Source organism: Pipistrellus hanaki (assembly GCF_964339955.1).
Source record: "Pipistrellus hanaki genome assembly, chromosome: 2".
In the NCBI taxonomy this organism is placed as follows: Eukaryota; Metazoa; Chordata; class Mammalia; order Chiroptera; family Vespertilionidae; genus Pipistrellus; species Pipistrellus hanaki.
The window spans coordinates 118,013,707-118,032,348 of NC_140504.1; positions in this window are offsets into that span (position 1 = coordinate 118,013,707).

The following is an 18,642-nucleotide window of genomic DNA, read 5'->3' on the forward strand; positions in this document are numbered from 1 at the left end:
TCTCAGGAATGAAGAACTTGACTTCATTCATTTCTCTAGGTCCAATCTATTGAATTCTATATTATCACAATCCCCAAAGAATTATTATGACATATTTCTTTTTGCATTTCCTCTTCATTTATATTTTGAAGCAAATTTAAATTACTGTTTTTCTTTAGTGGATGTTCCCCTCTTTGGGGCAGGGGCCATATCACTACATCTCCTCCTCTCCCTGCCTTACACACTGTGCCTGCATTTCCGAGACCCTCCGCTGGTATTAGCGACTTTCTGCAAAATTCTTTCTTGCAAGAGGCCTTGAGGTATAGTTAGCCTTAATCAGGAGGCCACAGCTTTGGGAGTAGCTAACTTCCGTTTCTGCCCTGGAAATCTGTTTCTAGCTCCTTAGGGAGCAAGAGTTAGGGAGTCATGAAACTCTTTTATGGCCCCCACAAAATTGAGAAGAGGTTTTGTTATCGCTGTTTTGGCCACTTTCAATGTCTTACTTCTGGTAGCCTTTGATGGCTGTTCTCAGGTTATCTCCTCCTTCTTAAAAACCCTTTCTTAGCAAAATATCTGTTAAGCTCATGCGCATGGAAGTGCAACTGATAGGTAATAGTTTAGATGTGACCCTCCTAAAGAGATTGCAGGCTAACCTCCTGAAAAGCTGAAACCAAAGAAAGAAGCCGTAATGCTGATGCTTCATGACACAGACAGCATGTAGTGTCTGGCCAAGTAAACACCTTGCATTCCTGAAACCTGAGCAGTAGGTGGCACGTGGTCTCTTTACTCCTGTCTGTGACTGTTTAGTGGGCTCTTGGCGGAGATGAACTTCTAAGTAAGTGAAGCATGGGCTGGTGGGAGGTTCAGCAGGGATGCAGGGGTTCTGTTTATATGTTCTGGTCCAAGTCATAAACAGATGCACAAAGGGAAGTGGTAATAGCATCTCCATGTTAACTTTTTGGTTCCAGTTAATCACAATATTTTTAGAAAAATATGTTAAAATTAAGAAAGGCTCAAGGAAAGTAAAAAGAACACTTCCATTATAAAAATAAAGCATGTTATAAACATTAATGGACTGTCATTTCTCTCCTTCTTTTGCTATTTCCCTTTGTTATAGATTTAATCTTCCATTCTGCCACTGACATCTCCAAGTCAGCTTTTGTTGATTTTCTTGACAGCATTTTCCTATTTTGGCCTTTATTCCATTGTTCCATTTTCCAGATGTAGTCCTGCTTTTTATTTACTCACAGCTTGTTACAAAAAGACCTTTATAAAATCTTGTCAATAGTTTGCTCCTCCAGAGAAACTGTAATTTGCAAAGGTTTAATTAGGATCTCTATGGTTTCCCACACTTCAGGATTTTAATGAATACTATTAGCACAATATAATCCCCTTATTTCTTAGTTCTACCAAAATTTCTTCCCCAAATCTAGCTGCTCCATGTAGTTATAGTTTGTTAAACATGCCTTTCTCAAAAAAAGTCTGGAAGAAAACCAGATAAACATTATGACTACATCAAAGTTGAAAGCTTTTCACACACCATCATTTAGCATTGTTATTTTAAGTTTTTAAAAAGCAAATGCTGAAACTCATTTGGATGCTGCTTTCATAATAAGAAGTCATTTTAATGATCACAGATGTTGTTGTTTTAAGGGCCCATTTTATAATGGAAAGAATACATTCTAGACTATCTTGAGGATTTGATTCTTGCAATTCTGGCCTCATTATGCACTAAGCTGTTTATTAATCAGCCTGACTACATGGTCTGTTTTTATTCACTTTGATTTCTTTTGTGTTTACAGTTCAAGGTTTAAATTTTTAGTACTAAAATTGAAGATGACTGCTTTTAGTTGTTTGTTTGCTTATTAGCCCAACTAGGTTTCTAAACATTTCCGGCTGCAAAGGGAAGAAAGAAAAGAAAAAGATGGGATGATATGTCAACACATTTGCTTATTATGTATGGAGGCCTTTGAATGAGCAAATTGGGTTCAGAGTTCTATTTGAGATTGTATTACAGAGACATTTGTTTTGCAAAATAGATTTTTTTTTTTTTTTTAAGTTGGAAGAGACTGGGACCACTTATGTGCTGTGATTCAGAGTTTTTCCTCTTCTCCCTTTACTAAATGGTACCTCACTTCCTACTTTTAGACTTTAAGGATTTTCAGTCTTTAAGAGACTCCTATCATGCTAATGATAGTTAGCAAGATCCTATGATATACATAGATATATAAATACTGGATGCCCAGTGCACAAAATTCATATATGGAAGGGAGCCTCAAGCCAGGCCTGCCCTCTCTCCAATCCGGGACATCCCTCTTGCAATCCTAACCACTGAATTGAAAACAAACTGCATGTGACTTCTGGCTCCTAACCACTCACCTGCCTGCCTGCCTGATAACCCTTAACCACTCTGCTTACCTGCCTGATAACCCTTAACCCTAACTGCTCTCCCCTGCAATACTGATCACCCCTAACTACTCCCCTGCAGGCCTGATTGCCCCTAACCACTTCTGCCTCAGCCCCTGACACTGTGGCTTTGTCCGGAAGAAGGACCAGATGACTGGAAGATGTCTGGTCTATCTGATCTAATTAGTATATTACCATTTTATTAGTATACATAAATCAAGATAGCACACTTTAATATTTTTTTTTCTTTACCTTGACACATATACCATTATATTGAAAACTGTGTTTAAAGCTATGGCTTTTATACATATAAAAATTAGCAAAACAGTTTTGGTAATAGTTGGGTGACTAATAAAATAAAGAAATGCATAATTCAATATATAACATTTGTTTCATAAATTTACTTTTCTTGATTTCATTTCAGTAGAATCAGTAATTATGTTGTTTGATCAAAAATTTCATAATTTGGTCTTATTGATAGCAATTGCCAAATGAGACATTATAGTTTTATACATTTTTTTTGTTTCAATTTGGAGAAATCTAGCTCTGCTGAAGGGGTAGAAACCAGAATTGTCAATAAGAATTTTAAAGCAATATTTGATTTGGAATTAATTCATGAAAGTTACATTTGTTCAAACTTTGTAATGGAATTGCATATAATAAAACTGTTACTAAGGAAAATATTACAAATTATTAAATTTCATAATATAAACATTATTACTTATATTTCTAATATTCCTCAGCATCTCTTTAGATTCATACAATTTATTTTGTTTTTCTTCTTTCAAATTTTTAATTCATGATTATGTTTTTAAAAATGAAGGTAACTATACGCTACTCTACATATTCAACTGTCTCTTCAGTAAAGACTGTGCCTTCATTTATAATGTCCAGAAAATGACTCTATAGAAACAGTTTGGAGAGTATTTCTACATAAATCTTCGTAGTCAAACAAGCATTTTTGTTTCTTTATTCTAATCTTTAAATTAAAATGTCACATTGTTTGAACATTTCACATGCAGTTTGTTTTCAATTCAGGCATACCATATTGTTATAAAATTTAAAAAGCAATTTCAAACTTCTAAAGGTGAAATAACCAAGTTCTTATTTATTTTTTTCTTTTTGCTAACATTTCTAGCAAGCAATAATTCAAATCACATACTGTGAATACTGTGAATTCAAAATTAATTTTATTTTCCTGCAAGATCACAATCCATCAATTTGAACATTTCTATTGAGTATATTGTATTGTTTTGCTTAGCAATGTGCAACTAAAGTGGTTGTAAGATCAAAATGAACACTTTTCTCTAAGATTTTTCCCTTCCAGAGCATATCCAAAAATGATTATTTGTAATCTATGGTTGTTCAAAAGAACACCAATGCTATGACCCAGCTGGAGTCCTATCCTCTCTTGTCACATATGCCTGTTTTGAACACTGATCTTGCTCTTGGATTACAAGTTGGAGCATGAAAAGAAGCAAGAAAATGCACACTTTTGGGAAATGGCACATCATTACTTGATAATTCTATTGTATTTTTACTGAGAGAACTAGCTTGGTAGAGTGCCTCCTCTACTCAAAACTCCCTGCAGTGAAGCAGGGCCTACCTTGAACACCAGCAGTGGGAGCACCTCGATCCATCACAGATTTGGGAAGTAGTCATCTTGTTTTGAGGGCATAGAGCAAAGCATTGAGGTGTCTCCCTGGCACCTGAAAGGTTTAGGCCTGAGAGCAGATGCTTGGGGTCGTGTGTAGCCCTGAACCCAGATCCTGAGTGATGGAGATGCCCAGGTGTTCTATAAAGCTGTCCACGTAGGCACACTGTCTTTTGTGATCATGAGGATATTTCATTGAAACAATTACATGCATTCACCTGTTCCAGCTTCAATTTCTATATTCCATCCTATATAATAAAAGCCTAGTACGCTAAGTGTCCGGTTGTCCTATACGCTGTTCAACCAATCAAAAGATAATATGCTAATAATATGCTAAGGATGCTCAACGACTATCTATGTTGTGCACTGACCACCAGGGGGCAGACACTCTGACTGATAGCTTGCTGCTGGGGACTGAGCGAGAAGTGCTGAACATGCCCTGGAGCCCTCCCGTGTCCCTCTTTGGCCCGATCGTGCACCGGTAGAGCCCCTCGGCCTGGCCTATGCCCTCTCACAATCTGGGGCCCCTCAGGAAATGGAGAGCCAGTTTGGCCCAATCCTGCCAGATCGAGGGACTCCACTGGTGCATGAATTCATGCACCAGGCCTCTAGTATAAAATAAAGTAATATTTGCTTATTTGCATGTATTATTCTTAAACAATTATTTTATATGATGTAATTCTGCATACTTTATTTTTGTCTTTATTTAGACAGTGTGTGTGTGTGTGTGTGTGTGTGTGTGTGTGTGTGTGTGTTTGATATGCTGTACTCTTTAAAGGTTTAAAGTGAAGTCTGTGGCCTGCAAACTTCCCCACAAACTCAGCCTGTTCCCTGGCCTTACATGCACCATAGATCCTTCTGAGTGACTGCTGAATCTCAGGATGATCACCCAGCAAGCTCAGCTTCACGCTCAGCTTATTCTCAACCACAAGATGGGCCCCTGGAAAGCCCTTTGGTTCTCAATCCAGGGTCAATACCACGTGGAGACCAGGAGCAGCTCGGGAATGCACACTAGACCCTCTCTCTGCTTGGCCACAGCATTGATGAGGTGAGCACTGCCAGGTATAGCAAGAGCCTTCAGCATTCAAAGGGCTGTGTCTGCAGAAGCCCCAGGATGGTGATATCAGGGCATATCTCCTCTCTCTTCTATCTGACTTTCTCTTCCCATGTCCTCAACAGGAAGGATTTTCTCTTATTTCTTTAACCTGTGACTTTCCTATTTAAAAACAAAAACCTATGACCTACTCACTTGGCTTAACCCTTGATTTGTTGAATGAGATTTAAAGAGATTTAGAAAATCTTTTGGTCCTCCAACATGCTATCCTTTCAGGACTATTGTCCTGCCAAATTCTATTTTTAAAAAATATTTGTTATTTCTTTCAGAGAGAGGAAGGAAGAGGGAAAAGAGCTAGAAACATCAATGATGAGAGATAATCATCAATTTTGCCAAGTTTTGTTTTTTAAAAATATTTTTATTGACTTCAGAGAGGAAGGGAGAGGTAGAGAGAGATAGAAACATCAATGATGAGAGAGAATCACAGATTGGCTGCTTTCTGCACACCCTCCACTGGGGACCAAGCTTACAACCTAGGCATATGCCCCTGACCAGAGTCGAACCCAGGACCCTTAAGTCTATAGGCTGACAATCTATTCACTGAGCAAAATAAGCTAGGGCCAAATTCTATTTTTGATTTCAGAAATGAAATAATAATTATGTGTATACTGCTTCATCCTCTTTGATTCTTTTATAGCCATAGTTAAGCTTTAACACAACCTGGAATCATCTAGAGGGCTGATTAAAATGAATATTGGTGGATTTCCCACCCAGAGTTTCTTAATCCTTAGGGCTGGGAGGGGCCTGAGAGTTTTCATATCTAATGGGTTCCATTGATCCTTCTGGTCTGGGGCCACACATGGAGACCCCACTGGTCTATAGCAATCCTAGTCCTGCCCACCAGACACCCCACTCCAGCAAATGGAATGAATACTGGGGCTAACCAGACACAGACGGCATGTGTGTGGAAAGGGAAGATAGGAAGGTACATTAAAAGTTTCTATTTCCAAACTGTAACCTCTCTTATAAGCTTACTAAAAAGTGCAAAGGCTAAGTACCTGCTTCTTTAAGTGAAGAATAGTTTAACATTGTGAATTTTAAAAGAAGGCATCGGGGCCTTGGCCACCTGTGCTAAGAGACGGGTACTCTCCTTGCGTAGCTGGGATTTTTATGACATGTTCTTTCTTCACATCATTTACCAGGATGAAATATTTTTAAAACATCGGAGTTGTTTCTAGGTTTTATTTTAAATTATACTTCACTCAAATTTAGCATAAATGTATCTTTCTGCCTTGGAAGATTTTTTTTTCACTTTCTCACGATAGCCACATTGCAGCATCATTGATTGCTTAATTATGACTTCCTTTGGGGGAAAATGTTAATGAAAATACTTGAGAGCACCAAGAAGCATTTTTCAGATTCAGATGCCAAGTCACAATACACACAATCTATTTTTTTAAAATGGAATTGTGTCTCTCACTAAATCTTGCTGTGCTTCTACTTTAGAAGGGATTTGTGTGAGTGAGGAGGACAGTGAGTGCATTCCACCTCAGTTTCGCTGTTTGTTTCCACAGTAAGACTTAACTGTAGACCCACAGACATTAAAAATCTTATAACACCAGAAATAGCACTAATTTACTTCTCCCTCCCCCCCAATCTCATTATCAAATTGATTCCTTTACAGCTTCCTCCCTTCAATAGGGGTCCTCTCGGCTCCCTCACTGGGCTGAGGAGGCTGCCACAAATTTCCATATCCTTCTAGCGCTTAGTGTCCATCTGACTAGACCAGTCAACAATTATGATCGTAATTTTGAGCCTATCTTTGTTCCCATCACTCAGCTTTCTTTCTTCTTTTTGTCCCTACAAGCAGTATGTTAATGTGCTTCATAAATGCAGAGCTGTTCTCAGCTCTGACCATTCTCCCACTGAAAAGGCAGTGAGCTAATTAACGCGGCCGCCCCCACAGCCAGTGTAGCAGTCCCCATGGATGCGTGTTAGATCGCCTCTGAATAAGGTGTGAGCGCCTGCAGAAAGCACAGAGCTCCAAGAAAATATTAAAAAAGATGCAAGTCGCAATATCCCGAAGTGCACTGTGTCACAGTAAACATTGTCCCACAGATCAGACATGAGGCAGTGGTTAGCATTGCAAGTGTTCGCCATCACTGGCTTCTTAAGTATTCACAGAGAGATTGATGTGGGAGGCAGGGAGAGAGATTGATAAAGAAGATGGAAACACGCCTGCCCAAACCATTAATACAGCAATCAGGCAAGCTAAGCTGTTCATTGCCTACATATAATATATCACTTTTGAACATTGTGAAGACATTTTAGGTGTTTTGAACCATTTTAGGAAATTTAGAAGTCCAAAGTTGAAATTATTTTGATTCTTCTAAAAAGGATGGTAAATTTGCAAAATGATGTAGTCTTTACAAAAAAACATAAAATAATTGCTTTTCCAATTTTTGCTAAAATCTAAGACAAGGGTTTTATATTTTTGAGATAAGGTTTGCTTATGGATAAAAGTAATTTTTAAAAAGATATTATTAACTAGTGGCTTGGTGCATAGTTGCATGCACATAGTAAGGGAATCTGGTGCAAGTGAACCAGATTCGGGGCTGACAAGGCCCCAGCAGCAACTTAACTTACCATTAGGAGCGTCTGCCTCCTGGTGGTCATTGTGCATCGTAGCTACCAGTGGAATGGTCTAATGGTCAAACGGTCTCTTAAGCTTTTATATATATAAATACATATAGATATACACTGTGCCTGCCTTCCATTTATCTATAGAAGAAAACTAAAATCCATTTCATGCATTGTATGAAAAAAAATGTCTGCTTATACTTTTAAGTGAACATTGTTATCTTTGAAGTGTTGATAGTTTTATTCCATGACTTTTGACCATCTTTATCCTGGAATCATAAAATTTTAATTTATTTTAATTTATTAATTTATTTTTAAATTTTAATTGGCATACAATCTTTTTTAATTTCAGGTGTACAATACAGTGACTAGACATTTATTACTTTATGAAGTCTGATAATATATAGTGATATTACATAATCTTTTATTCTTGAAAATTCTCACTAATATTTGTATTGAATTAGATTCCTCAAATCTTCAACTACAGAACTGTTTTCATTGTGACAATCCTACATACTTTAATAAAAAACAAAGAACCTTCCCCTCCAAATAAACCTAATAATCTTCAGTGTCAAATTTACATTATTTAACTTTCAATAGTAGGCATCAGTGTGTAGGTTCCATTTTAATTTTTGTAGAAAAACTGTTGTTAATTTTGAACTCTGTCCCAAATACTCTAGAGTGAGGTAAGGAAATGAAAGGAGGGAGGTTGGTGCCTCACCAGCCCTGGGCATATAGCTCCTGCTCCAGTGTGGGTGCCCTGCTAATATTTGTATTGAATTAGATGCCTCATATCTTCAACTACAGAACTGTTAATTTCTGTAGTTGAAGATTACAGAGAAGAGAGTTATTTGATTCTTTCTAAATAGAGGAAATTTACTTCCATTTGAAGGGTTAAAAATGAGGGATATTTTTTACCTCATGAGAGCATATTAAATAAGTGTCCCAAGTTAAAAAAATAAAATTGTAAAGTAACTGAATTAAAAAGTTAAAGATTTCACATTTTCCCCCATTGAAAAAAAAAATTAGTGGAGGAGAGATAGCAAGAGATAATAATAAGTCAGGGTACAGAACAGAGGGCCTGAATTACTGTCCAGAGGGACCGCCATTTTTTAATATAGTCACTTAAAAATACATGCATTGCCACATTTTTCATTAGCCTTAATTTTTCCATCAATCATGTTAATTTATACAGAGGGCACTTAATAATAGCTAATTAACACTTATGACTTTTGAAATTAAAAGACCTTTGGAGAGATTACTGCTGATTGGAGAAAGGATTTTTTTTCCTCCCATTTTAGAAAAGAGAGAGAAATAGCAAGAAGGCTTGGAGGGTAGAGAAGAGATTATTTGCTTTACTGATCACCCAGCCAGCAGATGGTAATGACACTGGTCCATACAGGCACAGTGAAGTTCTGTGACACCAACCTAGAAATTACATCATTTGAGCACTATCAGTTTGAATTAAATAAATAAAAATTCAATTTACAAAGATTGAGACCAAAGTGAAATGTATAAATGGCCCAAAATAATGTCAGAGGTAAACAAAAATAGTAAGCTGGTGTAGTTCCTCTATTGGAGTAAAATCACATGAGAAATCAAAATTTACTATATTGAAATAATATTGAAATTTTTAGAGAGAAAGAGACTGTACCTTATTTATCAAGGGAGGTTTCAGAGTTATATTTTCTGTCACATTAATCAAACGTGCTTGCCTGTATCTTTCTTTGTATCTTATTACATCAGGTAACAGTTTATGTATTAAGAAAATATATTTTAACTTGTCCTTTTTACTATTTACAAAATGCCTTTGGTTGAATACTTGTTTTATGTGTGTGTGTGTGTGTGTGTGTGTGTGTGTGTGTGTGTGTATACATATAAATATACTAACATGTAAAATACAAATATATTACACATGTAGAATTTGTATGTATTTATAGTACTATATATAGATATAAATACATTTATAAATATATCTAGCATTTTTTATTTTATCCACCAGTAGATGTCTCCCTTCCCTGACTGAAGGTTTAAATTTATAAGCCTGCCTGAGGTTTTCACCAGATCTGGGTTTTGTGTGAGTGAAGAAATCAAGATTTTAAAAAAGAAAAGTCTGATACAAAAGTATCTCCCACCAAAATTTGTGTTCAAATGCCTTTGGATATGTCCTGTCCTTCAGCTGAAATGTTGCTTTGGGGCATTTTAATTTTAAGAGGATTTCACAGCAGATTCTCATCTGTCTCAGGTCCTGTGAGTATTTCCATTTGACTAAAGATCTATACGGGGCCCAGAGTGTATAATGACATTTGCAAAGTACCCAATTTCAGGTACTTTGAAAATAAAAGAGCTAAATTCAGAATAGGAAAAGAAACTAATTTATAAATTTTAACATCTACTTGATAATTGTATAAATTTAGCTATATGTAAGAATAAAAATGTTGATTCTCTTCTTGGGAGATCCTTTAATTTACTATTTAAAAGTTGGAATCAATTTTCAAATATTTTTATGTTACCTGTGTTAATGATAAAGTTGTAATTTAGGGGCTAAAATCCACACATTGATAAATTAGTTGTGCACATACTGAAAGTCTTCTCTTTCAGAAAAATTGCATATTTTCTCTAGAAAATTAAAAGACTTTTGAGTCATTCCTTTGGTACCTCTGACATTTTCTTTTTCTCTTTTCTGATTTATTGTATTTCTTCCATTTCCTTGAGTTACTTTAGTTACTTTGCTAGAAGTTATCAAAGCTCTGTGGCTGGCTGACTATAGAATTTCCCAATAGTGGGATGGAAGAGTAAATCTTGTGCATCCCCCCCCCCTCAATTTTTACTGATTTTTGTTTTAGAGAGAGGAAGGAGGAGAGAGAGAGAGAGAGAGAGAGAGAGAGAGAGAGAGAGAGAGAGAGAGAGAGAGAGAGAGAGAGGAGAATATGTGGTAGATAAATATCAATCTGTTGCCTTTCATATGCTCCCCAAATGGGGATTGAACCTAAAATCTGGGTATGTGCCCTGATGAGGAATCAAACCCACCACCTTTTGCTATGTGGGATGATACTCCAACCAACTGAGTCACATCAACTAAGGCAAGGAAGACTAATTCTTAAATATCTTGACATATCCTTGAACATTACTGGAAAAAATTGCTCGTCTATTACTCACGCTTGTTTAATTTTCTTGCTGATGTGTCATGGTGTTCTCTGCTCTAAGGAAATTGTCCTGGCATTATTCTGAAACCATCTGATAACCATCTGGAACCATCTGGACTAGAGCTATTTCATACTGAATAATACAGACCAGCCTTCCAAAACACTTTTCCCATGTCGAATGCTCCTTCCTAGGCAGTTATACAGTGAGTTGGGGGACCTTTCCGATGGGTAATATGGTAGGTTATACACAATTCCATTGTACTACATGTAGCTCTTGCCCTTTCATACAGCTGACTGAAAGTCTATGTGTTCTGACCTCATGGCTGAGAACTACTGGTCTAGATAATTCATTGTCCTTTTTTCATATAGTTGTTACTAGAGGCCCAGTGCATGAATTTGTGCAGAAGTGGGGTCCCTCAGCCTGGCCTGAGGGATCAGGCCAAAACCGGCTCTCTGACATCCCCCGAGGTTGTCCTGGATTGTGAGAGGGTGAAGGCCAGGCTGAAGGACCCCACCAGTGTATGATCGGGGCTGGGGAGGGACATGGGTGGTTGGTCAGCTGGGGAGGGACCACGAGAATGCTCCAGGGCATTTCTGGCCAGACTGGCTCAATCCCAATCGGCCAGATCCCAGCAACAAGCTAACCTACTGATTGGAGCACTGCCCTCTGGTGGTCATTGCACTTTATAGCAAGTGGTTGAATGGCCTTAGCATATCATTAGCATATTATTCTTTGATTGGTTGGACAATGGGATGACTGGACACTTAGCATATTAGGCTTTTATTATATAGAATAGCTCTTGTCTAGAGGATGCTTAGAGTAGATTACTGGATTATTAGATTAGTGTTTTGCAAAATGGCTGTTAACCCATAGCAGAATCTAATTTTTCCAAGTTTAATCAATTTTCAAACTGGAGGTTCAACTTTTTTAATAGCAAATGTTTTTATTGTGATATGATATACAAGACATAAAATTACCATTTTAATAATGTTAAAGTGTACAATCCAGTGGCATTTAGTACATTTACAGTATTGTACAAATATCACAACTGTCTTATTCCACAAAAATTTTTATCACTCCAAAAAAAACCCTCATTTTTTTTTTTTATTACCCTTACAATTTGTTGTCTGCCTGTAGGGATTTGCCAATTCTGGACAGTTCATATAAATGGAATTATATAATGCAGCTTTTTATGTCTGCCTTCTTTCACCTAGCATAATGTTTTCAAGGTTCTACCTCTATCTGGCACCAGCTCTGTATTAATGCCTCATTCCTTTTTATGGCTGAATAATTGTCCATTGTATTTATATCCCATAATTTATTTATTTGTTTATTTATTTGTTTATTTATTTAGCTATTGTGAATAGCAATGCTATGAACATTTTTGTACAGGGTTTTTTATTTGTTTATTTGTTTTTTGAAGACATGTTTTTAATTCTTTATTAGAAAATTCTGATTTATATAATAATTCCATGTTTAATTTAATAGGGAACCTCCAAACCAGGGTGTCACTTTTACCATGTGAATGTTTCTTCAGAGACTCATTAATGTGATATATAGGAGATGCTTCCTACTTCCATATGCAGCGTTGGGCATCCCTGGACATTGTAATAATAATCAGAATTATTGCTATTAATTTAGAATCATGCTTACAATTGGAAATTACATTATGATTTTGTGTGCTTTGACACTCATTATTTATTTGAGCTCCACAACAGTGCAGAATGGAAAGCAAAACTAATGGTGTACCCATTTTATAAATGAGCCAACCGAGGAACAGAGAGCTTAGCTTTGCTTTCTAACTAATAAGTACTATGCTTATGACCATACCCAGGTCTCCTAGTTCAATGCCTTTTATCCTGCTCTTATTCCTTTTTAATTTATCACTATATAGACACTATTAGTTCTAAGTGTTGCATATGATAAAGGGCAGCTTTGGTAATGAGGTGACTGACTGGCTAGGATTTGTAGCTATTAGATAAAAGTATTCCCAACTATTTGAACATCAATGGCCATATTACTTGCTAACATTTTAGAATCACACCCATCCTTTGAACACTGTTCAACTGGTGTGCCTCAAGAAGGTGTTCTCTGACCTTGAGATGAAAAATGATGACATTAGCGAATTAATAAACACTAAATTGATGCTCATATCTGCAGTTAGAAAACTATGGTAGTGATGATTTCTCCTTGTGGCATCTTATTAAGTTCCAACCTTGTTTTTGCCTTTATTCACAGTGAGATCAGAATGGAATATCTCTACAAGAAAAAAGAAATGTTTTCCCCTAGTTAATACTTGATTTATGAAGAGAACAAAAAGTTGATTTTTCTGAAATTTAACACCTAATTTTTTTTATTAACAGTTACAACTAATAGGAGTGATCTAATAAAAGACTTTTGGAAAGACCATTTTTTAATTTTTAATCATTTTTATTTAGACAATAAGCTCTGCTTTGTGTACAGTTTTTATTGAACTGTAATCAGTTAAGCAATTAGGACTAAGTTAGGTACACACTACACATAGTAGGTCATGGCTTATTTTTAGCATCTTTCTAGCTTCTTCTCAACCAGCTAGTAACTCCTAAAACATTTATTCCTACTTTTGGAAGGAATGAAAATGAAAATAACCTTTCTAGGAGCATTTTTTTTCAGCAGTGAAATTCATTCTCTGTCAGGACAGCTTCCTTAGTAGCAGCCGACATGGCTTCCTTTTAACCTGCATTCATTTATTAAAATGTCTTGGCAGCTAAAGTTCTCAAGGGCTTGTATGTTTTGGAGTCCTCCTATCAACAAAATACTGCACATAGTATATTATTATTCTAAATTAATTTGGGTTTGAAACTTTTTGAGACTTTCATTATAATTCTTTAGAGCGGTACTATGCAATACAGTAGCCGCAAACCATATGTGACTATTTGAATTTAAATTAATAAAATTGAATAAAACTTAAAATTAAGTTCATTAGTTGCACTAGATGCATTTTAAATGCTCAATAGCCACACGTGGCTAGCGGTTCTTATTTTGGACAACACAAATATAAAACATTTACATCATAATAATGAGTTCATTTGGACAATGTTACCTGAGATAATTCAGAGAAACTATTTGGAGTTCCAAAACCACTACTGTGTGTCACAGAAAACAGTTGTTTGATTCATAGTCTCAAATTCTAGAAATGAGGTCCAAGGGAGCTGGAGGAAAACCTTAGAAATCATCCAAGAAGAGCCATTTGCTTTACAGACCTAAGGGAGGATGGGTTTGGGTGGAGCTAATGACATTGTAAGTTCCACAACTACCGTGTTTCCCCGAAAATAAGACATCCTCCGAAAATATGACCTACTTACAGGTTTCCTTCTGAGTGAAATATAAGGCATCCCTCAGAAAATAAGCCCCCCCCCCCCCCCAGCTCTGTCTCAGAATGCTATTGCTAAACATGAGAGATTTGGTCCACTGATTCTGAAAGAAACGGAGTCACAAGAAATTCACCAGGAAATTCAGGAATTGGGTTATGATGTCATGTTCCAGAAGATGATGACATGATTGCCATTGAATAAATGAGTAAATTCTTGATACTGTAGGATTCACAGTTTGCCTGGTTTGTGTTTACAACTACCGTACTACCATACCGTATACAGGTAATAAATTTCCTTTATTTTCATTTAACAATAAATGTGTACCGTATTCTTCTTCATGGAAAAATAAGACATCCCCTGAAAATAAGACCTAGAGCATCTTTGGGAGTAAAAATTAATATAAGACACTGTCTTATTTTCAGGGAAACAGGGTAGTTACTGCAATACATTTCATAATTTTATATTATTCTTTTGCTAAAAAAAGATGGCTTATTAATTGCTCATTAGTGTTTTAGAAGTTAGTGTAATATCAAATAGTAAATTATTAGCTTATTATCATATTTTTTTCCATCACCAAGCTCCTTGAGAGTCTTTGTTCTGTTTTCTTGTCCCTGCCTGATTATTTGCAATGTCTTGCTATTTCACTAAAATTCCTCCACCAAGGTCAGCAGTAACAGCTTAGTCACAAAATCCAAATGCTTTTTATTATTTTGTAATTTTTTAAAATTTTATATTTCATAATTGTAGAACATTGAAGAATAATTGGCAAGAAGATCCTTCTTTATTTTCTTTTTCTGTCAACCTTCTGTTTTACTGTGTACTCCTTCTTTTTGTCCCTCTCAAGTTCCTGTTTCTTCCCCCAACTTTTAAATGTTGGCATTCAAGGACCCATTGTTTTCCTTATTATTGTTCTCCCTAAATTTTCTCCCTTGGCACATTTACCCAATATTCAGTTATCCTCAGCTGACCGGCTGGCCCACAGGAACCTGACCTTAGCTGGTTACCTTTCTCCTCCAGCCCTCCTTCTTCACATGCCTTCCATTTCTTTTAAAGACAATCATTCTTTGAGCTACCCAGAACTGAAATCTTACAACTATTACAGCCCCCTAAGGATGACCATCAATTCTGATTTATCCAAGATAGAAAGATTTTTCAGGAGGGGGACTGTTAGCACTAAAACTGCAAGAGTCCCTGGCAAACTGAGCTTGGCCCCCTACTCGCTGTTCCTTCTTGCTACCATGTCTAATCAGCCAGCAATTTGCTTCATTTCCATTTCTACAGTCTTTGTCAAATTAGTCTCTTTATTTTATCCCCCCCTAGTTTAGTTCTATATTAACTCTCATCAGATGTCTTGTAATGCCCTCCTTCAGTCTATCCCAAGATCTTGCTTGGGTAATCTTCCCACAACTCAACTTAATTTTGCCACTTCTTTACTCAAAAATAATTTCTTGAGGACTTGGGGAGGAAACAGAAGTTATATTGGTAATGGAAGGCAAATTACTGCTTTAAAGAGTGAAGTAAAAGCAAGTGGAAGAACAGAGTTCTGTTTTTGTTATTTTTTTCTTCCTCTTCTGAGTCCAGAGGTTACAGGCACCCATCTGGAAAATGCCTTAGGCCTGTAGTCATTAACATGGAATTTAGCAAGTGAAATTCTTTATGCACACCAGCTCGCCCTCCACCAGCTCTGTGCTGCTTTACTGGTGTTCTTCCTCCTCCCTTGTCACTAGCTGCTTTTAACCAGGCAGCATTATTCCCATACATTATTTTGCCTGGGGAACTATTTCTCTCTCCTTCTCTCCGTACAGTTCCTCCAGGTTTACTGTTACACCAGTGATCAATGACCTTGGCTAATGACATCCCCATTTATCTAGTTTCTCATGACAAAAACCTGAGAATCATTCATTTGCAATAAAATTGGACAAAGTCCTGTAGAATCCATTTCCTAAAATGTATCTGAATTCACATCTTCATCTCTATCATCACTATCATTATTTCCCTTAGTGGGTTAAAATGAAAGGCTTCTACTTATTCAGAAACTCCTTCTTTGATTACTTTGATTACTCAATATAACGTAAACTTTCCACTCATGTTTTTCATACGAACTTTTCTTTTTCTTCATAGGACTTGTCCTTATCAGTACCTATATATTTACCACATAATTATGAGTGTTTTCTCTTTGATTGGTCTGTAAGATCTGTGAGCTCAGGCCTTATGTCAGTTTTGTGTATCTCTGTTTCCCCAGCTCCTGCTCCTATGCTCACAATAAGCACATGTTGAATGAATAAATGAATGAATGATTGAGTCTTACCGAAAGTATTCCTTATTAATATTTGCTTACCACTGAATAGGCTTTACCTCAAAACCTTTATGCCACAGATGATAAATGCAATGGTTAAATGCAGAGAAAAACAATAATGTATTTATAAGGTGAATTGTGCATTACTGTCTCCCTTAATACCTTGTATGGTATGGTTTTGAGCTTTAAAGTATTTTTTCTTAGTTAAATAATAATTTTATTTATTTAAAGTTCATATTTGTAGTCTACAATTCCCCACATTTCTATTCTCATAAATTGGGAGGTGGTAATTTTAAAAATACAGATGGATTCAAAAAAACTCACAAAAACAGAGCATCATATCTTGGTGAGTTGTTTTCTATTTTAACCTGTCCTCTGTCTTTCCTAGTATTTGGCTCAGAAAGGCCACCAATCATGAGCCCTTGGTCCTGTGGATAGGTGTGGAATCCAACTGAAGCCAGACAAATTCTTTTCCCCAGAAGAAAGTTCTTGAGCTGGAGTTCTGTTCCTGGAGGAAGGTTAAAGATGGTCATCCAATGGCAATGGCCTTGAGGTACAGTCCATGATTTCTGGCCACTGAAATTTCTGTCCTGGTTTTTCAGTTCTTTCTCTACTTCTGAAAACTAAAAGGAACCTTTCTAATATATATCTATATATCTATCTAATATATATCTTTTTCTTGCTAAAGCCAGGTAGAGTTACTTTTCATTGCTTATAACTAAAGAAACTAGCTAGTTAATTGTCTCAACACTAGAGTCTATTTACAACAAAAATCTTATAAATGAAATCATGACTAGTTTAGAGTTAATGACTAGACTTGATCTAACTTTTGTTTATTTAGAGGGGCTATGATATAAATTTTGTCATGAAGGTTATAGGAGAAAGTAGCTAACATAACTAAAAGGAAAAAAAACTTTCTAATTAACTTCACAGTACCTATTTACATTAAAATAACACATAGATTACATATTAATTTTCATTTTTTATTGATTATTACATGTTTGGGAAATTGTAAAGAGTCACCAAAGAGTACTTCTGCCTTTAAAAAACTTGAGACTAGTAGACTAGAAGCTTACCCAAACACAAAAAATTATAAGACGGGAGAGAAAGAGCCTTTTACTTACATTCAATATTATAATTTTCACAGTGACAGCAATGAAAGATAAATATTCAAAGATAAATATTGTGAGCCTCAGTGAGTCTAAGTAACTTTTTAAAGTCACCAAATTAGCCAATTGTTTAGCCCAAATTCAAATATTTCCCCATGCTATGCAAACATCACAAATGAGATTTCTAAGTACATTAAGTGGGAAAGGTTAAGGTTATGTGAATATAGAAAAAAGGAGAGATTTATTCTAACCACAGCAATGTTATAAGACTTTGAGGAGGTGGCTGCTGAACTTAGAGCTTAGGTAAATTTCAAATTACAGATTCTAGTATGGAGAGGAAGGTTGATCCTGGTGGTGAGAAGAATATGGACAAGTAGAGGTTTAGACAAGACTCAGTGAATAGTTATTGATTGTTATTTCAAGGGAAATATCATACAAAAGGTAGTTTGAGCTCAAATTTTGGAGAACCTCAAATGTTAGGATAAAGAACTAACTCTCATTTATTACAAGCCTAGCAGAGTCTCTACTTGATACCTCTTCATCAACATTAAATTTGAAGCTACTGCACACAATATACTGCATTTTAAATTATTCTGTTAACCCATGCAACCACAATTGCTTATTTATTCATTTCTTTTTTTTTAACTCTTACATATTTCCTACTATTTAGCAAATATTCTAATAGGTCCCATGGATACAATTATAAGATTCTCTATCCTCCATGTACTGAGGAGAACTATATGTAAACCAACAGTTGTAGGAGCATGTGATAGATGCTGAAATAAGAATGTGGCATGGGTACTGTAGTAGCAACAAGATTTGACAATTTCCTTGTCCAGATGGCAAATGACCCAAGTGAATGACTGAAAATCAGTTTTAAACATGACATTTACTTGTCCTCTTAAATTGGACCCTTAGCTGTTGGTGTTTCCCAGCATCTTGGCTAAAACCTAGTGATGAGTAGAACAGTCGAGCTCAGAGAGGCTAGTACAGTATGCTGAGGC